The sequence below is a fragment of the Stegostoma tigrinum genome, chromosome 1 (genome assembly GCF_030684315.1).
Source record: "Stegostoma tigrinum isolate sSteTig4 chromosome 1, sSteTig4.hap1, whole genome shotgun sequence".
NCBI lineage: Eukaryota > Metazoa > Chordata > Chondrichthyes > Orectolobiformes > Stegostomatidae > Stegostoma > Stegostoma tigrinum.
Genome location: NC_081354.1, coordinates 122,859,655 through 122,880,916, shown reverse-complemented (window position 1 = coordinate 122,880,916; position 21,262 = coordinate 122,859,655). Strand labels below are relative to the sequence as shown.

Sequence of the window (21,262 nt, the reverse complement as noted above, 5' to 3'; positions counted from 1 at the left end):
GTTCTTTTATTTACCTCTTAACTGTTTGTTTGTCTCCCAGGCTTTTGTGATCAGACTTAAGTCCAGGTTTTGCTGCCCTGAATGTGAGAGGATCTGGCACAATGAAGTCACATGTCCAATCCAGTACAACATAGAGGGCCCAGATAAAACGTGAGGTGTTTGGGTTTGCATTGAGTGATCTTGGCCTCCAACAAAAAAGTGGGTGCTAGCTGGATAATTACCTGAATGGTGACCAGAAGTTAACCTGCATGCTAATCAAAGGTGCTCTGCAAAGCAGTCATACATTCAGTTTAATCTATCTATTGTGGAAGATCATATTTTGAACTGTGAATACAGCATGCTAATTTGAAATGAGTTCAAGCAAGTCACTGTTTCATTTCAAAGGAGTGCTTTGGACATTGGGTATTGAGAAGGGAGAAAGCAAAAAGACACCCATTACATCTCCAGTGCCTACAAGGAAGGATGCCATGGGAAAGGGGGATTGTGGGGACTGATTGAAGAGTGAACCAAGGTGTTGCAAAGGAAACAATCCCTTGGAACACTGAAAGTCAGGTGAGGGGACAGTGTTTGGTGGAGCCATCATGCTAGTCTGTCAAAAGTGGTAGCACATGATTAGTTGAATGCAGTCCCTAGCGGAATGAAAGGGGAGGACAATGAATCCAGTTGTGGTTCTGGGATTGAGGTGTCAGCTGAACTGTAAGAAATTGAGAGGATCATATCAAGGCCCCCCGTCAACCATGACAATTGGAGCTCTCATTTGAGGGGAAAAATGAGGCATTTGGAAGTGCTCATCGGATAATTGCAATGGCTGAATGGACGTGACTGAGGAGGAGAAACTGGAAAGATGTAATAAAGATCATACTGGAAACCGGGGAGATGAAGTGTCATAGGAGTCAGTGGGAACGATGAATGTTGGTTGGTAATCTATCCTGAGAACTGAAGACAAAAGTCAAGGTTGAAATTGAAGGCAAATATCAGGAAATTTTCCAGTTCAGGAAAAGTGCAGGAAGACACTCACATATTCATTGTTATACTGGAAGGGTAATGAAGGAGTGCATCTGAGTAAGCCTAGAATAAAAAATGTTTCAGATATCTCTCAGAAAGAGAGGTTAGTGCCAGACCAATAGAGATATTCATAGCAGGACTGCATATGTGGAGGAAATGAATGAGTAATGTCTCCTTAGAATCCAATGTAAGAACAAGTTCGGTTAGAGAGAGGAAGAAATGGAAAGCTTTCAGACTACCCTGGTGGAAGTTGGAGACATAGAGATTTGGATATCAATGCAGTGAAAAGACTTTGTAAAATATTATTAATAATGCAAAAACCCACAGAATGGACTGGGGATCTGCTTTTGAATGTCAATGCAGCAGATGGTAGAATGTCAATTCAATCTTTTTAAAAAACTGGAATTGCAAGTCTATGAAACTATTTAAATTTTTAAAAGTTACCTGGTACATTGTCCTTTTTAGGAATGGAAATCTGTTCTCCTTACCTGGTTCACCCGCTACGTGATTCCATAATGAACTAGCAAGCCACACGGTTGTATAAAACCACTAAAATGTCTCAACAGGATGAAACTAAATGGACCACCTAACGTGGTTGGACGCTGGAAATGGCAATGGCAAATTCAGCCATGTTGATCCTGCAAAATTCTTCATACTAACTACTCTGGGGGTGGGATAATGCTAAAACGTAAGAGCTGAAACACTCGAGCCAAGCAACAGCATGACATAATCATACTTATGGAATCATACATTTACAGATCATGTCCTAGAAACCACCTGCTCAATCCCTGGGTGCATACTGTCCCATCAGTAGGACAGACTCAGCAGACCTGACAGCACAGTGTAATAATCAAGAGGGAGTTGCTCAGGGATGCTCAACATTTTCTGCTTGCCCCATGATTTTTCATGGAATCAAGTGAAAAATGGGCAAAGAACCGCTTTGATTACCACATACCATCTGCTCTCAGGTGGTGATCCAGTACTCCTTTATACTCAACACTATTTGGAGGAAGCATTCAGGCTGCCAAGGATGATTAATGTGGAGTCTTCAAAGACCGTATTGAAAAGTGGGTCGGCAATACCACCACTGACCAAATCCTAAAGGACATTGCCACAACTGGTTCTGCAACAGGTGGTGATGGAAACTGCAAGGGGAAAAACATACTTCACATCATTATCACTAAACGGGCTGCCATAGATGCATCTTTCCCTTTCAGAATCAGCAGGAGTGACCACTTCATAGTCCTCGTGGAGATAAATTGCTGTCTACACATTCCATCGTGTTGCATGACACTATCATCATTCTAAATGGGATTAACTTCAAATGGATTTAGCAACTCAAGACTGGATATCCATCAGGCACTATGAGCCACATGTAGAAGGAAAATGATATTCAACCACATGGCCCAGAACAAACCCCAATCTGCCATGACAATCAAGTCAGAGTATCAATCCTGAAGAGTGAAGAAGGACATACCAGGCGCAGTACCAGGTATAGTTCCTTTTCTGATGAAGGGTCTAGGCCTTTATCAGCTTTTGGGCTCCTCTGATGCTGCTTGGCCTGCTGTGTTCATCCAGCTCTACACCTTGTTATCTCAGATTCTCAGCATCTGCAGTTCCCATTATCTCTCCTCCCCAGGTATAGTTCACTCAGTTGTCAACCAAATGAGGCTACTGCAGCTAGTAATACTACAGTTGTCAAGAGCAAGTTATGCTGGGGTCTCTGATTTATGAACATCTGCCTTACAAATGCTCATTCAAGAATGCAATCTGACTCAAGAATAGAGAATAAAACCCAGGAACTGCCTGTAGTACCTAGGGCCAAAGAAGCCAAAGGGAATGGGGTGAAAGTGGGATCCAGACACTGAGTTGGCCAATCAGCTGTGATCATATTGAACGGTGAAGCAGGCTCAAAGGGCTGAATGGTTAGGCTGAATGGGCTACTCTTATTTTTCATTTCTTCAATTCTAAGCTCCAAAACATACTTCTGCATAACCAGCATTAGCAACAATGATAGACAGAACTATGCAAAGTCACAGACGACAGATCAGATATGGAGTCGGAGAGATGTATAATACAGAAATGGGCCCTTTTGGGCAACTCATCCAGGCCAACCAGGTATCCTAAATTAATCAAGTCCCTTATGGGCCAAATACTGGCCAATCCCTTTCAACCCTTCCTATTCATATACCTTTCCAGATGCCTTTTTTAAATGTTGTAATCATACCAGTCTTCGCCACTTCCTCATACATGCGCTACCACCTATGTGAAGAAGTTACCTTTTAGGACCCTTTTAAATCTTTCCCCTCTCACCTTAAATCTATGCCGTAGTGTTTTGGATTCCCCCCACTCAGGGGGAAAAGACTTTGTCTGTTTACCCTAACCATGCTTCTCATGATCTTATAAACCTCTATAAGATCACCCCTCAGCTTCCGACACTCCAGTGAAAATATCCCCAGCCTATTCAGCTTCTCCCTCTTGCTTAAACCCTCCAAACCTGGCAACATTCTTGTAAATCTTTTCTGAACCCATTCAAGTTTCACAGCATCCTTTTCTATAGCAGGGAGACCAGAACTGCACACAGTATTCCAAAAGTGGCCTAACCAATGCCCTGTACAGTTGCAATTCCTATACCCAAAGCACTGACCAACAAAGCCAAGCATACCAAACACCTTTACTACCTTATCTACCTGCGACTCAGCTTTCAAGAAACTATGAGCCTGATCTCCGGGGTCTCTTTGTTCAGCAATACTCCCCAGGACCTCACCATTAAGTGTATACGTCCTGCCCTAATTTGCCTTTCCAAAATGCAGTACCTCCCATTTATCTAAATTAAACTCTATCTATAACTCCCCATCCATTAGCCCATTAGATCAAGATCCCATTATACGCTGAGGTAACCTTCTTCACTGTCCACTACACATCCAATTTTGGTGTCATCTGCAGACTTAAGTATGATACCGCCAATGTTCACTTCCAGATCACTTATATAAATATAAAGGGACTTTGGAAATTAAAACCAGTGCACTTACTTTCTCAGCGTCTACTACTTTTATGCCCTAGGATGAAGTCTGTCAGGACCTGGGCCTTGTCAGCTATTAAGTTTAATAATTTTCTCAGCACCCTTTCCCTGATGAATAGAATTGTTTAAGTTCTCCTTCCCTTCCATCAATTGATTCAAAATTATTTCTGGAATGCTATTTCTTTCTGCAAGATCTTCTATTTGATGCCATTGGTAATTTCCTGTTGACATGGATGAGTCTTTGATTTCCAAAGATGCAATTTCTGCTCACTCTGAATATTGGATTGTGAAGCCAATCCCATTTCATTTCACAGTCAAGAACTTTAGATCAACAAAATCAATTAGTTAACTGAAGTAATTTCAGACATAGACTGTTTCTGTCTACCCAAGACTAATTATTGCTATGTTTCTGATCATTATTACTGCCAGCCCCTTCTCCCTTTAAAGATGTTACATTAGCAAAAAAATCTGTCAGAAGATAATTTCAATATTTTGTAGTCTTTACAAAATGTGTCTCTACTACTATGGCCCTGTTGCTGAATATGCTCCTCTTGTTGCAGAGTGAAATGAGGCAACTGTTATCTGGAGCCCTGGGCCAGTTCATTGCCTCTGTAATGTTCCAATTGATCCTAGAGGCAATCACACTGAAATGGATTGTCCAGAAATTAGTGCTTTTTATATTTTACTATCTACCCCCGAATGTTGAGTGCAGCACACCCATTCAGAGGGAACTTGACAAGGGGTTTCAGGGGAACAGCACAAAGGAAAAAAGGCGGCACGGTGGTTCAGTGGTTAGCACTGCAACCTCACAGTGCCAGGGACCCGGGGTTCACTTCCAGCCTCGGGTGACTGTCTGTCTGTGTGGAGATTGCATGTTCCCCTGTGTCTGCATGGGTTTCCTCCAGGCACTCCAGTTTCCTCCCACAGTCCAGAGATGTGCATGTTAGGTGGATTGGCCATGCTAAGTTGCCCATAGTGTTCAGCGGTGTGTGAGTTATAGGGGGATGGGTCTGGGTGGGATGCTACAAGGAGTGGTGTGGACTTGTTGGGCCGAAGGGCCTGTTTCCACACTGCAAGGAATCTAATCTAATCATTCGAAATGGGCAGCCAGCATTGTGAGGTGCTATTCTCAAATAAAGAAGTAGATGCACTTGGCCCAGAAAGTATTAAAAGCATTCATAGCGAGTCTGTCTATTAGCCATTTGTATACATTTCTCTCTGTCATTGAAATGCTTCATTCTGTTTTTTCTTGCTTTGATGCGTTCCTTATGATCCCACAATTCTAGAGACATCATAATTAATTTTACATTCAGAATTTTTCTGCGTCTTTGTCTTCTGGAGGAAGAACAAATTGTTGACAGACAAATTAGGTATGAGAGATGCATGCACACATCCATCTTTATAATCACTCCAAAATATTCATAGCATGAGATTCCTCACACCAGCTGTCATATAGCACTGTGGAAGCTGTGAAAGGAAATTGCTCAGCAAGTTATTCTACTTGCTGAAACCTGATATACAACCAAGCTACAAAGGAGTTATACTTTATTGCCCTTGGCAATGAAGTAGACAACCAATTTAATTCCTACTGCATTGGACAATCGCTATGTATAGATTCATAAAGCTGCATTTGATAGAGTAACTAGCTTGCCAACTTTTCCACTAATGACAGCAGGATAGAACAATGTGAATTAACCAAGCAGCTATATTCTTCAAGAGCCAAAAAGTCTTATGTATTACATACCCACAGTATGTGGTCTGTGTTTGACATCTATGGGGGAAAAAAAAGCTTCCAATTGTGTGGCATGTTGCATAATTTCAAGATGTTCTGAAGTATATAACAGGCAATGAAGCATGTTTGAAGTGTACTCACTGTCGTAATAAAGAAAATGCAGCAACAAAATGTGCATAGAAAGATCCCACAAATAGCCGATGGGTAACACATTGGCATGATGGCTTAGTGGTTAGCACTGCTGCTTCATAGTGCTGGGGGCCAAGTTCAATTCCACCCTCAGGTGTCTGTCCATGTGGAGTTTGCTCATTCTCCCCATATCTGAGTGGGTTTCCTCCCATGGTCACAAACATTTGCAGGTTGAGTTCAGTGGCCATGCTAAATTGTTCATTGTGTCCAGGAATGGTAAAATGGGAGGACAATGCACTGATCTGAAAGGAAAACTCACCAGGAGGCTGTTGCAGTCTTGAACTGAATGCACATATGTAGGGTGACACCATCGTTAGCACTGCTATCTCATAGCGCCAGGGACCTGGGTTTGATCCCACTCTTGGTAACTGTCTACACATCTCCCTTTCACCACACCGGCACCCCCCTCACTCCCGAATCTGTGTGGGTTTCCTCTGGGTGCTCTAGTTTCCTCCTCCACTCTAAAGATCTGCAAGCAGATCAATTGGCCATACCAAATTGCCCACAGTTGCGGGGGATAGGTGGGCTATCTATGGGAAATGCAGGGTTACAGAGATAGGGTAGGTATGGTCTTTTGGAGGATCTGTGTCGACTTGATGGGCCAAATGGCCTGCTCTCATGCTGTAGGAATTCTATGATAAATAACCGAAGAATTTTTTTAATGAGATCAAGCCCTAGGTTTTGTGTACCCTCAAATTCTTGGTTGGCTTGTGCAAGGCATTTATTCTAAGTGCAAAAGGGATCTATAATCTCTTCAACCCTATAATCTAACAGATGATCAGAGAGACATAGTTTATGGGAGAACAAAACTGGGATGTACATTCTTCAGTCGAATGAATTCAAGAAGAAAAGAGTAGGAAAAGTAACTGGATAGCAGCATTCATCATAGATTATATTATAGACCTAGGCAATGTAGGAAATGGTGTAGTAGTTGAATCTTCTTGTTAAGTTTAATGAATAAGGAAAAAACTTAGAACCCAGAATGAGGCTATTGAACCTGCTAAACTGCTGTAAAAGTAACTCAGCAAGTCTCACTCCCTGTCCTGCAAGTCTTTTCACTTCAGCTGCTCATCAAGTTCCCTTTTTGAAAGCCACTGTTTTCCTATCAGGACTCTCTAACAGAGCAGAAAGTTTTGACGTGAAATTTGACAACAACTGAGAGCTTCTCTCTCTTTTTGAAAATAGCTCTGGAGGCTGAAATCCATAAGTTCCATCATGAATAACCTACTACTTTTGCAGGAGTTGGGGCTTGGATGGGGGTTAATGTGACAGGTTTCAAATCACACGTTCATGGACTCTGGAAGTTATTGTTCTTATACAACAGCAGTTCCTTCCCACCATGTGTGATTTCCATTAGTCCGGAGCAGAACATGAGATGTGAAGATTAGACCTGGTAGAAGCAGAATCGTTTAGATGAGTAGGGCAGCCTTTAGGAAAACTAAGGCATTATTTTAATTGTGGCCCAGAGTAATGTTTTGGAGGTCAGGTGTCCTTTTGGAAACAAAATGTGCCCTTTGGGATTGTTCAAAATAGATAAGTAGGTACAGTTAGGTTTGTTAAAAAAAAACACATACTCTTTGAATTTGGCCTGCTGTGTTCATCCAGCTCCACACTTTGTTATCTTGGATTCTCCAGCATCTGCAGTTCCCATTATCTCTGATACATCTTTGCAGAACCTGTGCCAGACATGGAATCTGACTCAATAGAAATGCCAGTTACAGAATGGATGGCTACGGCCTGATTTGTTATGCGCCAGGTTTTCTGGTCATTACTGGAATAATCCTGAATCAATCGCACTAAAAGTTGTATTTCATTCTGTGATTCTCATTCCCATTGAGTGAAATGCTGCAAAGGATCTCCAAAAATACTAACTCAGCAGATTCTCAATCCTGTTTTTAGCTAGTTCTGTCATCTGTGTTTTCAGTGTGCAGTGCCTTACAATTATTTGCGTATTCAATTTTATTCTTTTATAAATTTTATCCAATATTTTTAGGTCTTCAGCTGCTTTATTCAGGTCAATTACTTGCCCTAATTTAGCGACTCTTAAGAGCTTGATCAATTGCTTTTAGCTTCTAAATCCAATGTTAGTACAAATTAGAAACAGCATCAATCACTAAACCCAATTCATTGATCAATCATGAAGGCACTACAATTAGTATTTGTCCTCACTCTAATATTGCTCTCTTGACAACAGTTTCTTTGTCTTCTGAAAATTTACATCTAATTCTAGAGTTATTTGGAAATACCAAGCCACTTCAAGCTTCATGACTACCTCCTTTTGACCCTCGTACTCTGTCAACCAATATACCTGCACCCAACTCTCAGACCCTCATATCCTCAATGACAATGGCACTGTATACAATCCCTTGTTCACACACATGCTCCATGCCAACCAAAGCCTCCATATCCCTTACACCCATCATGCACTACACACCCATACCCATCCACATAGGCTGTTATCACTTTTGTGCCAACTTAGGTTGCCATTAGCTGGCACTGTCACCCCACACACCATCCTTTCCCCATTAACTACCATGCCAACTCTCCCAGAAGAATTTACAATATAAAAGATGACAACCTCATTGATAAAAAGTGCCCATCTACTATATTTAACCTCTTCCAATCCTGATAACGACCAGCATTGGAAATCATAGTTTTACTTCAAAGTGTACATAATTACTCGCAGTTCTCAATCTATTTAAAGGAGCTGGTACCCCACTCTGAGGTTATGAAATCAGTTATGCTGTCTTAATCCAATACTTAACCCTCAGTCTTATTCCAACAGACTGAGCAAAATAGTAAACTTTGTTTTTTAAAAACAGTCTATAAACTTTTTTTTAAAGTTAGGTTAGGAATATTAAACGTCTTGATTCCTTTTGACAGCTCCATTCTGCAACACCTTTTGAAAATTTCTTTGATAGTTCATTTTGACAGCTCTCTTAAACAGATTCAAAGCGTAGGAGATAATGGGAATTGCAGATGCTGGAGAATCCAAGATAACAAAGTGTGGAGCTGGATGAACACAGCAGGCCAAGCAGCATCTCAGGAGCACAAAAGCTTTTGTGCTCCTGAGATGCTGCTTGGCCTGCTGTGTTCATCTAGCTTCACACTTTGTTATCTGCAAAGATGTATGCTCCTTTGCAAATTATCTTGAAGCTTTGAATTGAAAAGAATGCTGAAGTATACTGTTAAATTGTAAGAGTATATTTCAGAGAAAATAATTGACACAGGCTAATTCAGACCATTCCTTGAATACAGTTTCCAGTTTTCTCACCAAGACAGATAAGCAGCATTCAAATCCTGCTGAGGTCTTGCAGAGCTGCAAGACTAACCTGCAGTGGCAGCAGCACCATAAAGAAACATTGTCTAATATTATTATTTTTGACGACAAAAGCCTGTGAAGAGGGCCCATATAAGACAATATTAGATAACAAATTCCAAAGGAAAATACATATTTGGGTTACTTTAAGGTAAATCATGATATGATATAAACTGGTTTAAACTGGCTGAAATTGGTTTTAATCAAATTTAAATGCCAGGAAGAATTAACTCAATCAAATTTATAATAGGCTTCTGTTTTGGGGTCAGGTTGATGCTGTAGACTTTGAGGTTTCTTCTGTGGAGTAAAATGGCTTGATCTGGCTTATTATAGTTTCACAGACATTTATGAAATAGAGAAACAGATGCTGCTTGGCTTTGATCAAATGGTACTTTAGCGAAATCGCTGTCAATTCTCTAGTATGCTGTGTGGTGTTACACTGGAGAATCCAGAGCATAAAAATCAATCTCCAATTATGTCTGTGCACCATATGGATATATTCCTATTAATGAAGTCATTTTCAGACAACAAATATTTATATTGAAATGGGTTGTGCAGTAGACTGTGTACATGATTACGTATATAGATGTATATGAAGTGAGAAGTTCAAGTGAATCTTCCAAAGAAGGCTTTGCAATAATCAAAATCAAAACTTCCAGTCACACAATATGGAAACAGACCCTTCAGTCCTACTCCTCCACGCCGACCGGCCATCTAATCTGATGTAGTCCAATTTGACCCATATCCCTCTGATCTATTCCTGTTCATAAATCCATCCAGATGCCTTTTTAAATGTTGTAATTGTACCCACCTCCACCACTTCCTCTGGCAGCTTGTTCCATACACATCCCACCTTCTGTGAAAAAGTCAGCCCACAGGTCCTTTTTTAAATTTTTCCTCCTCAACTTAAACCTATGCCCTGTTGTTTTGGACTCCCCACCCCAGGGAAAAGACCTTGATTATTCATGCTGAACATGCCCCTCATGATTTTATACATCACTATAAGGTCACCTCATAGTCTTGATGCTCCAGGGAAAGTAGCTCCATCTCTCTCTCTCTCTCTCTCTCTCTCTCTCTCTCCCCCTCTCTCTCTCTCCCTCTCTTTCTCCCTCTCTCCCCCTCCCTCTCTCTCCCCCTCCCTCTCTCTCTCCCTCTCTCTCTCCCTCTCTCTCTCCCTCCCTCTCTCCCTCTCTCTCTCCCGCTCAAGCCCTCCAGTCCTGGCAACATCCTTTTTATAATATCATTCATTGTTCTTTCAAAATTAGAAAAATTGGTTTAATCAACCTGTTCAGAGATGTTTTTACACACCACTGGAGCAGGTGGAACTTGAATCCATGACTCCTACCCCAGGGGTAGGGACACTACTACTGCACTACAAGTGAGCCCATCTAGCATCATTCATATAGCTGCATGCTAATAGCCTTCAAGTGATTCGAGGAAATGATCAATTCTACTGGTGATTAGAAAAGCATTACCTATTGATTTTTGTTTTTGGGATGCTTTAAAATGTAGAAATTTTAGAGCATGTTTTTCAGGGTATGCACTGCCTTGGGAAGGCTGTGTTGAGAGTGCATAGGAGGAATAATATTTCCAATTAATGTTTTTTCCTTTGCTTCATACAACAGAAATACCATTTACATTACCAATTTAGCTTAGATTCCCTACAGTATGGAAACAGGCCCTTTGGCCCAACAAGTCCCCACTGCCCCTTGAAGCATCCCCCTATAACGCACACACCCCTGAACACTACAGGCAATATAGCATGGTGAGTCCACCTAGCCTGCACATCGTTGAACTGTGGGAGGAAACTGGAGCACCTGGATACCGGGAGAATATGCAAATTCCACACAGACAACCACCCGAGGCTGGAATCGAACCCGGGTCCATGGTGCTGAGAGGCTGCAGTGCTAACCACTGAGCTACCGTGCCGCCTTCAGTTGCAGCACATTTACTCCTTGCTTCACCAACAGAATAAAAATAATACTGCAGCTTGCGTTGGAGTGTAAGCCAAAAATAGTGCATTGTTTTCACTATAGGCTATTGAATATTTAGGTCTAGTCTATAGCTACTTCTAAACACTTTGGTTGTAACTGCATTTCCTGGGATATACTAAATCAGTGCAAACAAGTGATCAGGAACAACCCGACATTTGCTGGACTATGGTGCTTAGCTTTGCATGACCCAGGTCATTTACTCCAGTATGGATAGAATGGCTGTGCTAATACTCTTGACAATCACATAAGGTTGTCAACAGGCCACTGCAGTACAAACTTAAGTCACCGCCACCCTCCTGTCTGATCAAATGCCCCTCATCATGGGGAGGTCTTTACATTTTAACGTGAGATTGTTGGTCCTTTTGTAAATGGTGATTTTAACAAGGTATTTGGTGATTGAAATTATGTGAAAAGTAGAGCCCCTTTGCTTCCTTGATCTACACTGTGGCCTTACGTTGGGTATAAAATAGTGTAGAATAAGCATGGAATTTAATCAGGCTTCTTTGTTGAGAACCACGAGTCACTCGGTGTACTGAGAACCAGCATGTCCTTCATGTTAGAGTCCATCATTAAGTAATATTCACACAAGCTGGTAAAGGTTTGGAACTCTCTTCACCAAACATTAGTGAATGCTAGATCAGTTATTAATTTAAAATCTTAGATAATGTTTTTGTTAAGCAAAGGTATTAAGGGATATAGGCCAAAGGGAGTTAAGCCACAAATCAGCCATGGTCTAATTGAATGGCTGAACAGGTTGAGGCTGAATGGCCTACTCCTAGTGCTACATTCCTATGATCGATCCATCGAACAAGACCTCTTCAAAAAGTTCAGGGACAGATCTCTTCTTGATGATCATACTGACTTTCTCAGCCTCCTTTTTATTTTTGAGTTAAAGTATGGTACCCATGTCAATGCTCAGTCTGTCCAGGCTGTCAGACAACAGCAACACTTATTTATTGACTGTCCCCTCTTCCAAGGTTGTCGCTAGGCAGTAGTATTTGTCTTTGCACCTACCCTTTTCCTACCTTTTTTAGCATGTTTCATAAGCAGTCATGTTTCAACTAGAAACAACAACTTCTTCATCACTTAATGCCTAAGGCCGCCTTAAAGGTCTCAGATGTTGCCTTGTCTGACCTAGTTGGAAAATGACAGATTTTTTGCAGGTGTTAGAAAAATATGCTTTTCTATTTTAAAACGTTTACAGCCTAAATCATAATCAATCGCTCTCCTTTGTATAGTTCCTCAGTCCGCGTTGCTTTCCTCAACCATCTACTTAAACAATCTCAGATATGTGAGATGGATAAGTGTCGTCTGTAATTGATAAGTAAAGTATAAAGACCACAACAAAACACTCTTTAAAAATTCACACAGAAATTACCAGGACTGCAAATTACAAACATCAAGAAAAGGGGTTTAAAACACATGTATTGTGTTTATCTAAATCAGAGAAGTTTTGATCTTGAGTCTCAGAAAACCAGAGCCAAGGGCAGTCGCAGAAGTGTAACAGTATCAGGGAGAGACCATTTAGCCCATTCAACAATCGTAACAACTGGTAGACAATATTGATCCTTTCCTTTGGCGTTGAAATTCCATAGGGTGAAAAATGTTGTGCTTATGCCAATGCATTGAGAAACCCACTTACCCATAGTCAATAGAACTGAATACAGCACACTTTGTAGCTCAGATAGTAGGAAATGCAGATGCTGGAGAGTCTGAGATAACAAGGTGCAGAGTTGGATGGACGCAGCAGGCCAAGCAGCATCAGAGGAGCAGGAAAGCTGATGTTTCACCTAGACCCTTCAGAAAAATTCTTGAATTTCTCCTGCTCCTATGATGCTGCTGGGCCTGCTGTGTTCATCAGCTCTACACCTTGTTATCTGACATTTTGTAGCTCACCTTGTTTAAATCCATTGGAAGGTTTCCTGTTCAAATTCAGTACAACAGAGCAATAATGGTCAGAATGTAGTTGAAGTGTCACAGGTCTTGCCAGTTGGCTGTAGAGCTGTTGAAAGACCTGCACAACTGCTTTAAGAGAAGACTCCTGGAACCATAACCAGTCAGGCACTAGTACAGCCTCTGGTGACGAGAGTAAGTGTCACCCATTGAGTGCCAGACACCTCAGAGGTGGGTGTGGATGTTGCCAGAATGAAAGGTACTGGAGTCCCTGAATTGTAGAGTGACACAGCCACAGCTAAATGTGCAGGAGGGGGGAGGCATCCGCTGACCTGGGGAAAGCAGGGAGGGGAGTGGGTGGGGCAAGGGGTTCAGTCACAAGAGCAGAGGTCGCCATGCAGACAGCTCCCCCATACCAATAACCAGACCTTCAATCAGAGGCACTGGGTGACTTCTGACTGAGGAGCTCCCACCAGGTATTTTATGGCCACTTCCCTGTTAACATCTATGCTGAACCTTAAAATCCAATTCACTCTTCCATTGATTGGTTTGAGAGTAGCTTTCAAAAGGGACTTGGACAAATACTTAAAGCAGAAGTTATGACTGCGAGGTGGGGCAAGAGGCAGTGAGTAGGAGTAAATCGGTTGCTGTTCAGAAAGAGCTGGCTCCATGTTGATGGAGCAAATGGCATCCTTCTGTGCTATCATCAGGCTACCGGTTAGGGTTAGGGATGCAACCCAGGGGAAGGTCCTCAATCACTAGCCTTCACCAAATTCGTTCAGTCCTGTTCCATGACCACGGTGTTCACTGCGCTGAGGAACAGAAGGATGGTTGGAGCAGAGTGACCTGCTGCCAGGAACTATTGATGCCTTGACTGATGACCCAAAGTACTGGTCTGTGTGAAATACTGACAAGTGACAAACATGATCTACTAGAAGTGACATCTGATTCTGTTTGTGACAGCAACGAGTTGAGTAAAATTTGTTAAATGGCCCACTTATGTGCTGATAAAATTAAAATTCCTAAAATATAATGTATTATTAATGGCAGATTATTAATGAACAATTATTGCTGATCTCAGTCTTTCCCACAAAAATTCATACCTTGTTTAAAGCTGAAATTTGATGTTATAGGGAAGGTGACGCTCTACTGGTTTATTGGTGGACTGTTAATCCACAGAGCCTAGCAGTGTCCCGAGGACCTGAGTTTGAGACCCACCGTGGCAGATGGTGGAATCTGAATTCAGTTTAAAAAATGATCTGGAATTAGGAGTCTAATGATCATGTGTCGATTGGCAGGAAAACCCATATGGTTCGTTAATGTCCTTTAGGGAAAGAAAGTGTTGTCTTATTTGGTCTGGCCTAAATCTGAATCCAGACCACAATGTAGTTGACTCTTAGCTGCCCTCTGGGCCAATTAGGGATGAGCAGTAAATGTTGGCCTGGTCAGTGACATGCTTGTCCTGAAATAAGAAATAATTACTAGTTTACTTTTCTGCATTTTGTAGTCTGTATAGCCCTTAGCTCTTCATCTAAAGTTTCTCATAATTAATTGTTCAAAAGTCAAGAGTTCCTAATAATTTTCTCAAAGTAAACATTGCACAATATATGGCAAATTGAGTGTGCAAGAATTATACAAGTTCCAACACAACATGAAAAAGCAAATAGCTGGCTTGCAATTGAATTTTTGTCTTTGTTTTTAAAAGTTATATAATTAATCATGAGCAGACAAGATTGTACATGAGCTCACTAATATCCCCAAACATGGTATCCCCTAGAAAATTTACCGATTGTTGCACTTGTTGAAACATCAAATGTTTCAATACATCATTTTACATTCGGAGGTATAATTTAGAATGAGCCTTGATCACAAATGATCATGATTCAAGAATCAGACATTTAGAAGTGGTCACAATTTGCCAAATTTGTGAAAGTGATCATGTGTTCAACAGTAATCACACCTTATTAAATTCAAGTTTGCAGGCATAAGGCATTGAATGCAAGTTCCTACGGGTTACAACATAAATGGGGGGAGGGGTAAAAACACAAATTTACCACATTTTCAAAAGTGTTTCCCAAGATATGTTCATTTCACTCCAAAAGACCAACTTAATGCCCACCCCATCAGGTTGATTAACTCGGAGGGGGGTAGAAAGTAAAGGGCTGGTTTGTCAGAGGAGCAGGGATGGGGCTAGTTTAAATTTAAATGTATATAATAAAAATGAAAGCAGTAACTCACCTTCTTGCCAGGGTGCCTTTTGGATTGCATTCCAAACCCACAACCTTTTATTAATTGGAAAGACAAGGGCAGCAGATGCAAAGGGACACCACAAGCTGGTCTAGGTCACACATCCTCCTGATTTTGAAACAATGTCATTGGTCCTTCCCTGTTCCTGGGGCACAATTCTGGAACTCCCTTCATAACAGCCCCCTCAGCGTGGCCACTACTTTCGAGTACTTGATTGCTGAGACCGAGCAGGGAAGGTAAGTTTGCAGGAGGCAGTGGTCTATTGGTAATGTCACTGGATTAGTAATTCAAAACCCAGTATAATGCCCTGGAAAATGGGCTCAAATTCCATCCAGAGCATATTGTGAAATTTCAGTTCAATGAAGACCTGCTCTGATACTGACCACGAAACTATGCCAGATTGTTTGTGTTTTTTTAAAAAAAAACCATCTGATTCGCCAATGTTCTTTTAGGGAATGACGTTGCCATTCTTACCAATAATGGTTGACTTCTAACTGCCCTCCGGGCAATTAAGGATGAGCGATAAATGCAGGTCTAGCCAGTGACACCCGTGTCCCATAAGCTAATTTTATTTAAAAAGATTGTGTGGCTCACCCACCCCACTTCCTGTTCCTCAAACTCTCAAGAGCTGGGAGTCACAGGAACATAACCACGCCAACACCACCCCCCCCCCCGCCCCAGCACGCCCGCACACACACTCATACACACGCACACGCCTAGTCTTTGGACTACAGCACTCTACCTCCTTGCCCTAGACTGTGGACGACCCTTGACTCCAATTCCTGCCCTATCCTGTTTGGATTGCATATCCAACATTTCTTCCCTGGTCCAGGACTGCAGCCGTCCTGTCCCTCTCCCTGCCTTGGGACCATTCCTGGGTCTTTAATTCCGCTTCTGTCTCTAGACAGCACATCCATAGCCCACACTCACCATACCTGTACAATGACTTTATCTACTCACTGCCCAGCCAAAGCTTGAGTCCCTTCAAGCCTCCCCAGAGCTCACTTCTAGACTGTCCCATGAGAGCCAGGGCACAACAGCATATCTTCTGCACCTTTCCACACACCTCCATAACTGGTCACCACTATCCCTCAACCCTTGGCCCTACCCGTGGGCTACTTAAACCCATTACCTTGCTGCCTCCTTTACTCATTGCCCACCAGGAAGATACCATAGGAATGAACTGGAACAGTGTAACTGGCTATGCATCACCTGTGGGAGTGTGTCAGGGTGCATGGGGAGTGTGGGGACTGAGAATAGAGGAAGGCAATGGGGGTGCTTGATGGGAGAGGGGGCCAATGAAGAGATGAGGTGGAGAGAGGAGGGATAGATCCGAGGAGGTGGACAGTGTGGGGGTGGGGAGGCACCAAGGAAGAAGATAGCAAGGAAGTGATGGGGGAGGATGGAGAGTGGGAGAAACTGGAAGGGAGCAAGGAAAGTGATATTGGAATGAGAGGGAACAAAGAGGGAGTGTAGGGTGGAGAAGGAGTTTAGAAAGGTGTGTTCAGAGGGGATGAAAGGGGAAGAAGAGGGTAGAAAATGGGACAGGCAGCAAAGAGAGAGGGGAGAAGGGAATAGAGTGAAATGGAATGGGGTAAAGAGGGGAAGGGGAGGAGAGCTGGGGAGTGGAGAAAAGAGGGGGAGCAGAGGAAGAGAAGCAGGCAGAGAGTTGAGAGATAAGGAGGACCAAAACAATATATAACATTATTATATTTCATCATAATAACTAACTACAATACGTGTAACTAAGACCACAAGATATTGGAGCAGAGGGAGGCCATTCAGCCCATTGAGTGTACTTCACCATTCAATGAGATCATTGGCTGATCTGAGTTTTCTAGCTCACTTTCCTACCTCCCCTCATAACTCTTGATATCCTTACTGAATAAAAACCCGTCTCTCTCAGCCTTGAATATACTTAACGAGGAGACAGCCTAGTGGTATTATTGCTGGGCTGTTAATCCAGAGATATGGAGACCTGGCTTTGAATCCCACATGGCAGATGGTGGAACTTGAATTCAATAATATCTGGAATTGAGAATCTAATGATGACGATGAATCCTTCGGCGATTTGTCAGAAAAAACCCATCTGGTTTGCTAATGTCCCTCCGGGAAGGAAACTGCAATCCTTACCCGACCTGGCTCCAGACCCATAGCAATATGGTTGACTCTAACTGCCCTCTGGGCAATTTAGGGATGGGCAATAAATGCTGCCTCACCAGTGTTGCCCTCATCCCCCGAATTAAAACAAAACAACCCAGCCTCTAACAAATATAACAAATACTAATGACACTTGATCAATGCAATGAGTGATCTGTTAAATGATCACACTCATGTCACTGCAACTGGGACGTGGTGAAAAACCTCAGAAATTGTGACCATGAGCTAAAGAATTTCTTCCTCAATGACTTGCAGGCTGAGAAATTGCTTTTAGTTTTTGTTTGAGCATAAATTCCTAGTCAGCTGATTTCTAATGATTTCTATTGAATGCCGCTGACCATTTTAAAAACATATGGATATGGCTTGAGTGCTTTATGATTTTTTTCTCGTTTATTAGTTTCAAAAGGCCATAATTAGATGTCAACAGATCACCAAATGAATGCTTTGGAATGCAGATCATTGTGAATGAGTGTGATCAAATGCTGCTGAGCACAGAATGAGGCCATAATTTTCTCCACCACAGATCCTAATGTGTCCACCTGCAATGGGCACCATTTTCCCCAGTTAATCTTTTCCTTCCTATGTATCCAATGAAGCTTTTACAGCCTGTCTTTATTTATCTGCCAGTTTGCATTCCTGTTCTGTTTTCCCTTTTAGTCAGTTTCCTTGACCCCTTTTGCAGGGCCACACATTATGGGTTTAAATTTTCAAAATTTCCCACTCACCCCAGCATTTTATTCTGCCTTGCTATGTTGAGTGGATGATATGTTATATTTCTTTGCTATTTTTTGGAAGGGAAAATCAAATTGGAAATGTTCTACAGTTATATTGTTTGACATAATTTTCTGTGACATGAAGCTTATTTAAAAAGGTCATACCATGCGTTTCTGTCTCCCACACAGATTGAAAGAAAATCTAATAGGTAGCAATTAAAACATTGTTATGGTGAACAACTGGGAACAGACTGAGGGCAACATAAACTGGATTTCTCACTTTAATTATATTGTTGTAGCGAATTGAGTTAAGGATCTTTCTATGTAGACACAGTAATTCATCCAAAAAGCATAGGAAATAAAATTAATGTGCACAATTGCATGTGCAAATAATATTCTCATTCTTTTGGAGATAAAGTTAACTGTAGCTCCTTATCTACTTGCAGCAATGTCAACTTGAGGCTCCAGCTCCTCATTAGTAACATTCTCTGACCATTAATATTGTCTCCATATTTCAAGTGCAGAAAATGTCACTGTTGATGCATTTAATTGCTTGATTGTAAATCTTTAGCGCTGGCTGGTTGTAGCAGTGTGAAGATACTGAGATCTGCACAAGGTGCAAGTGGTTGGGGATCAGTGCTCTGAAACTTCTAAGCCTTCAAGCTGTAACAATCCTTCATAATTGATTGCAGGATATCGCAGACCTTACCATACCAGAAAATTTTCACATCAATTACTGTGCTTAAGTATATTCCAAATAAATGGGTGCATCATATCAAATCAAATGGTGTAATTTGGAATGAATTTTGATTATAGGTGCTCATGATCTGGGAGTCCAGCATTCCAAAGCGAGCACAGCTTATTAAATGTCTGTGCAGTATTATAGGCATCCTTCCACAGGCTTTGATAGAAACAAGCCCATACAAACTTAGCCTGTATTTCCAATGGCATACAAACTTCACTTCTGATCATGCTCTAGCACCTCTGTGTCCATGCTGGCAGTGTAATGTCTGTATAAGGATGACCAACTCTAGAGAAAACACACATACCTTTGCCAGAGGGTCAGGGTGGAAGAGGTGCTGAACAAATATGTAACAAAGTTAGGAGCAATGACACCGCGAAAAAGTGCAAATAAATGTTATTGTGCAAAGAATGAGATTGAAGGTCTTTGGCAGGGTTTCACCGAGTGTGTTTAACTTCTGTAATTTTGGTGACGCACACTTTGCAACTTTTCACAAGGAAGAAATCATCCAGGCTGTGGTGCTGTGCTCTCTCAAGGCAGTGCACTGAAATCAGTAACTTTGGCATAAGATGGAGTAAAAAGAAATTTAACAGCTAACTCAACAGAATTGTATCGCTTTGCTTGATCACCATATTAAAAGCAAGCAATTATAACCAGAATCATGGTGTTGAAGGAGGCCTCTGGCTGGGTTGCCTTCATGTTCCTTAAAAGGAGTCAAGGCTTCTGGTTCTATTAAACCACTTTACATTTTGTCTTGGTTAAATATGTCCAGACTAAAGGGCTACTAAAATGCAATCTAAAGCAGCATTATAAAAGAAGCAATACGGGATCAAAAGGAAGCAAAGTCTGTGCAGCTTTCCTCAAACCGCTACATTGCTTCCTAATCCATTCCCAGACCGTGTGACAAATATCATTGTTTTTACCATGTCCAGCTAATTCTGTCACGTAGCTCTGGCACTGACCTTCAAAAGAAGTTGGCTCCTGATCCCAAAAGGATCATTCTTCTTCGCACAACTTCGTGCTACAGCATGATCAAAGCTGTTGTTGGTGAAATGCGCTCATACTTATACAGCTGAGACTTGCCATGGTCATGTAACCTCTGCTTTTAGTTTAAAAGTGGTAGCCATCAAGGCACACAAGAAACCTGTCAAAAGTGCCCATCTGAAATTATTGATGTCAGAGTGCCAGCAAGAAAAAAACTTAGAACAGCAGTCTCCAATTTTGGAATATTGGGTGAGTTGGAATGTCTGTGAGTCTTTGTTATTAATACTGTGGCATGAAAGGAGATATCTTCCAGTCTCTCAGAAGTCTAAACAAATAATCATGACTCGGTGCTCAATGCTAGGGGAAGACTTCTTCAAGCTTTATCGCAGACTAGACCTCACTGAAGAGCAGAAGAATCAAACTAGTGAAATGTTGATAGCCTTGTAGACAGTTGGAAGAAATATTTGCAGAAACGTCAGCAAATAGATCAAGGACAAGGTTCAGGATGTAAGTAATTCAGAGAGGACCACAAAAACATGTCCCCTCTGGGAAAGCAGTGCTTTAACTGCAAAAAAAATTGAATCACACAATGCACACAAATGTTTAACTGGAAAGAATCAAAGCAGGTCTATAATGGATAATAAAATGTGAGGCTGGATGAACAACAGCAGGCCCAGCAGCATCTCAGGAGCATAAAAGCTGACGTTTAGGGCCTAGACCCTTCATCAGAGAGGGGGATGGGGTGAGGGTTCTGGAATAAATAGGGAGAGAGGGGGAGGCGGACCGAAGATGGAGAGAAAAGAAGATAGGTGGGGAGATAGGGAGGGGATAGGTCAGTCCAGGGAAGACGGACAGGTCAAGGTAGGTAGGAGATGGAGGTGCGGCTTGGGGTAGGAGGAAGGGATGGGTGAGAGGAAGAACAGGTTAGGGAGGCAGAGACAGGTTGGACTGGTTTTGGGATGCAGTGGGTGGAGGGGAAGAGCTGGGCTGGTTGTGTGGTGCAATGGGGGGAGGAGACGAACTGGGCTGGTTCCGGAGATGCTGCTGGGCCTGCTGTGTTCATCCAGCCTCACATTTTATTATCTTGGATTCTCCAGCATCTGCAGTTCCCATTATCACTGGTCTATAATGGAGGTTGCTCGAGACATGTCAGCTGATGATTCTAATGAGTCTCTCTGCACCATATAATAGGTTGACACTGCCATGTCTAAGGGTGATAAATAGGTTGTGACTGTCAGAATGAGAGAGCAAATTAATTTCCA

The 21,262-nt window shown here is 42.0% G+C and overlaps 1 protein-coding gene and 1 long non-coding RNA gene across 3 annotated transcripts in view; one reads left to right on the top strand and one right to left on the bottom strand.

The window, feature by feature from the left end:
- LOC125454525 (uncharacterized) overlaps nt 1-15,665 on the bottom strand; it is a 50,347-nt gene extending 34,682 nt beyond the window's left edge. Inside the window, exon 1 of the long non-coding RNA XR_007248018.1 lies at nt 15,393-15,665. This is a non-coding gene — a long non-coding RNA (uncharacterized LOC125454525). The remainder of the gene's footprint in view (nt 1-15,392) is intronic.
- The window catches only part of LOC125452456 (ras-related protein Rab-3C), a 175,415-nt gene that overhangs the window by 68,610 nt on the left and 85,543 nt on the right, over nt 1-21,262 (top strand). The window lies entirely within an intron of this gene.